The sequence below is a fragment of the Lycorma delicatula genome, chromosome 1 (assembly GCF_047948215.1).
Source record: "Lycorma delicatula isolate Av1 chromosome 1, ASM4794821v1, whole genome shotgun sequence".
NCBI lineage: Eukaryota > Metazoa > Arthropoda > Insecta > Hemiptera > Fulgoridae > Lycorma > Lycorma delicatula.
In genome coordinates, this window is record NC_134455.1 from 26,620,843 (window position 1) to 26,626,061 (window position 5,219).

Here is a 5,219-nt window from a genome sequence, read left to right on the forward strand (position 1 = left end):
GGAATCCGCACGTTCGTTACCCAGGATTCCCACATGGTTAAAGATCCAACAGAAATTCACTTGTGTGCTGTGAAGATTCAATTCAATTTTGGAGACGACTGGAGGTCTAGAATACAAATTTTCTAAAGCTTGGGGAGCACTACACGAATCGCTAGAGTGAATTGAAAAAAAAACCAAATCTTAAATGAATGTTTGTTTGTCCCGTATGCGTTCCTATACCATTCATCCGATTGCGATGAAACTTTCGTGTTGTGCACACGCCCGTGAAGGTTTCTGAATTAATTTGGACCTGCTACCTGGCACAGAGGGTCGAAACATTTCAAAAAATTGTATTTTAGTCTGATTTTTTTTGTATTTCTTTTCTTTTTCCTGTTTAGCTTCCGGTAATTACCTTTCAGATAATATTTCAGAGGATGAATGAGGATGATATGTATGAGTGCAAATGAAGTTTAGTCTTGTACAGTCTCAGTTCGACCATTCCTGAGATGTGTGGTTAATTGAAATCCAACCACCAAAGAACACCGGTATCCACGATCTAGTATTCAAATCCGTGTAAAAATAACTGACTTTACTAGGACTTGAACGCTGGAACTCTCGACTTCCAAATCAGCTGATTTCGGGAGACGCGTTCACCACTAGACCAAGCCGGTGGGTTATTTTGGTCTGATTTGGCTCATATTCAGAATATATATTAGTTACATAAAAGTAAATTTTTGCGAAAAAAAGGAAGAAGGGAACAAGGAAAAGTTGTAAGAGGGGAAGGGGTGAAGATTGGAAGAGGTAAAGAGGGAAAAAAGGAAAGGTTAAATCTATATATATATATATATATATACATATAGCAATAGCGAAGCACTGCCGGGACAGCTAGTTAAAAAATAAAAACTAAATATAAAATTAAAAGACCAATAAAATTTTAATTTATAAAAAAATAAAGATTGCATCACCTTCATTCCATCAGTACTGCAGTGAGGGTGGGATTTACAGTATTACATCATAATTTTGTAACCAGTCAGGAGCAGGCATACCCAATCAAAATGCTCGTTATAGAAGCTTAAAGCTGTGTTTTAGTATGTACTTGCCCTTTGAACAGTTAACATGGCGTCTCAAAAATATTGTAAAATACTTATAGTAGGTGTGGAAACTATTTATTTAGAGCAATCGCATATTTATTTATGTGAAACCTTTTATACAGAAATTCATGATGTACAATAAACTCAATGGGGTTTATCTAAAGATTTTATTGTTGGGATGTCAGTTATTCTAGACTATTAGAAGCCATGCAGATTATAAGCATTTAATGATGAATGGAGATGGAGTGCATGCTGGTCATGCAGAACTACACAGTATACGGGAGTTGTACACTTCATATTTATTCAAAATTCATAAGAAGATTTAAGAGTAATCTTATATGGCAGTGGAAGTAGTGTTCATCATTTGCTCCACGGTGGCACTGTAGATAATGTACATTATGATGGAATTGCCAACATAATGCACATTGTCTACATAGCCGCTGTGGAGTTTCTATGATGTAAAATATAGAATTTCCATCCTCACGTACAGTTTATAAAAAAAGGAAAACAAAGTAACTTTGACTGGCAGAAGATAAGCTTCAGCCAATAAAAAACAGTGTGAAAATATGAGAAGTTGGGCTATGAAACCATTTCCCAGCGAGCTAGAAATCCAAATTTTCAGTCTGACCATGTTAGAATTTACTCTCCTGGTACTTGTCACACATTTGCCAACACTGCTCTGCCATATATTTCAAGTAGTAAAAATACTACTGATAGGTATGCTCTTTCTGTTCAGATGGGAAAGTCAAGTTGCCTCAAACAAGTTATTTGTAGGCAATGATGAAAAGTCTAAAAATTTTAGACTTTAAAATTGCAACATTGTGCTGCCTTTAATTTATAAGGCAGCACAACGTTACAATTTCATTGATACCATTCAGTGCAAATATTTCTTTGCCTCATGGTTATGGTCCATACTGCTTCAAAGTTCATGGGATTGGTTTGCTTGGCATTCTCCCGCCACCATCCCATTCGGTCACTTTAAAGCATATGACCAAATGTCTGTGCCACAAACAGCTACTGAGCCTCGAAACAGTTTAGCGACCAGTATCCTAAATAGCTCCTAGAGCTTACCTAACAGCGTGAGCAGACTAAGTGTGGTGCCATACACACCACCGGCTTACGTGTCCCAACCTGTCACTTGTCATATATTTGCTAAAATGGGTAGACGCACCCCGTCAACTACTAAAAATATATTATGACATCCATAAATTAAAATTCATCTTGTCTGGACAGCTATTTGCTGTCATGCCTAGGTCGCTGAATGCCAGAAAGTTGCTGGTCGTTGAATGCCAGAATGCCCAGAAAGTATTTAAGCGCTTGGAGCCTTAATATGCTGGTGGTCAGCTATATATATATATATATATATATATATATCTAGGTTAGCTTCCCACAGCAGTGCGGTGGGAGTTTTTTTCCCTTAGGTAAACTACTGATGTCGATTGAGCAAAGCAACCGCATCAAAGAACTCCCACACAGTCCGACAATGTGATTCTCGCCACATTGATTCACCGCTTGTGAGTGACCAATTTACCCCTTGACATCTAAACTTCCAGGATTCTGTCCCCCCCCCCCGAAGAGCAGGGCAGTCAAACATCAGGTTTTCATTTGACAGGACTTCCCCACGGACGCACAGCTGATCAGCTGCCAGGCGGAACCGAAACAGATATTGGTTTAAATTTACATGGTTGGTGAGCACTTGGGCACCCGTTGCCCTTTAAAATGAGCTTGAGGCATACCATTCCCCCAGGTCCTGTATAAATTTTGTACAAGGATCTTCCCTTAGTTGTGGTGTGCCATTCCAGCTGCCATACATCCATCACGAGGCTCTGCAACTACTTTCGCAGGCGGGAGATGGGCAACTGAACAAAATTTAGATCCGGTGCATTGTAATCGTCGTTCTGTTCCGGTACTGGCCCGGCTCGAAACTGCATCCCAAATACCTCGGCTTCCTGACCTCTTCGCAATTTTCACATGGATACCTGAACTTTCACCACAAAATCTATTGGGAGAGCCTATCCCAATACGGTGGTAGCCTTGTAGGAGGTTGTTTTAAAAACACCATTGCATACAATTAAGGCTCTGCGCTGGGCACTCCTTAAATTTTGAAATAGTGCTCTATTCATATCCAACCTATGCGCCCAAACGGGCGCCGCATTAAGTAGTACATGTAGTTAAGTTGGTACACCACGTACATTTGACGGCCCGAAAACCCATAATCTTTCCGAGCAATCCTCCTAAGTTTGTGCATCACTAAGACGACATCCACTGCTACTTGCTTAGTGTGGTTGCTAAAAAGCAACTTCTCATCAAACAGAACACGTAGGTACTTATGAACTCTAACTTGGCTGATTACACAGCCTTTATACTTTATACTATGTGGGGGTTACGATTGTAAGATAATTTGTCTGCACCCTTGAGAAGTATGTACTTTGTCTTAGGCACAGAAATCCTTAAATTTTGCACGTCAATCCAACCCTCTGCGGTTGACAAAGCCGCCTGCAGTCGATCTTCAAGCTGCCGTCGAACTAATAGGAGACAGTCATCAGTGAAAGCTGATAACATCTTGTGGTTTCATTTAAATATTACTAAAATTCCAAAACTCACTGACCCACCACATTTTCTGTCAGCTGCCATTGTTATGGAGTCACATACCCTTGTTATGTCAACATGTCTACATGTAAACGTGCAGTGATTGAATTTTAATAGAGGAAGAAATTAGTGCTAGTGAGATTCATTGACATCTAAAAATCATTTATGGTGATGAAACTGTTGATTTAAGTACTCCGTAGTGGACAACAGAATTTTATGCATCAGAAGCTGGTAAAGCGAATATTGAGGATGAATTATTACTTGACCAGTTTCTGTGACTTATGAGAAACACCAAAAGAAGATGGATGAATTTTATCAAAATGACTGTTGCATTATACATACTGTCACCCAGTTGAAGAGCTATTAAGACATTTTTTTGCACAACTCTATAAATTCTGTTCTTGATGATGTTCATCATCACAGATTTGTTCATTGTTCACAACATATTCTTTATTGTTGTTTGTTCTTTTCTGAAAAGAAACAATGAACAAAACCAGAAAAAAAGGTATGTAGTGAACATCTTCTGAAATGTTATGACAAGGGAGATGACTTCCTTTTCAATATTGTGCCAGGAGGCAAAACTTGGGTGCATCATTATGACCCAGAAGAAAAATTGCAAAATAAGGAACATTGCCACTAAATAAAAAATTCAGGTAAATTTGTTCGCAACAAGTAATACCTAACAGTGGTCCTGGAGGTTAAAAAAAATAAATAAAAAAGTTCTAAATACAATCCTCTGTAAAAAAATTCTCTTGACAGTGTTCTGAAATTTCAAACAAGGGTACAAAAACAAGGTACTTGGAAGTTGGGTTGACTGAAAGTTCTGTGTGATACATAGAGACATTAACATGCCTTATAAGATATATGTGCCATGTTTGACAATCCACAGATAATTATACAACATGATAATATTTGGCATTATGTGCTGACAGTTTTGTGGGCTTGAAATTTAAACTTATTCCACACCCTCTGTACTCACCAATTTTTGCATTCCTTCCAAGCAATTTCTTCCTTTCCTTCAGTTTTCCTTTTAAATTAAAGCGGTAGCTGAAATATAATGCACAGTCAATCATAATTTGTAAATGAAAAGGGTAGTTAAATAAAATAAATACTGCATAAAAGTACAGTCTTTTTACTACAGAAACTTAATCTATTTTTCCACTTAGTTACCATTTATAGCTAAACATCTCTCTCAGGGGGTGAATCAGATTTTTCATTTACAACCACAATGCATTGTTTAGTTCATCATTTACATGAAATGAATTCCCTTAATTACAGAAAGTGAAAATTGCAAGGTTTAGCTATTTAATATTCATAATATTGAATCTATTTTTAGACTAGTAGAAATGAGTACCAGATGATGACTGCCAATCCTTGGTGAGGAGGTGGTTCAAAGAGGAGAAAATAATACAAGTTATAAATTAATAAATACAGGTAATAAACAATACAAGTTCGTAAAAAATATTATATTTCATTCTTCAGTAAAGGTTTGTTCAAATCACAAAAAATTTATTAATATATAAATAACAAATTGTATTAAGAAAAACATTTACAACTATT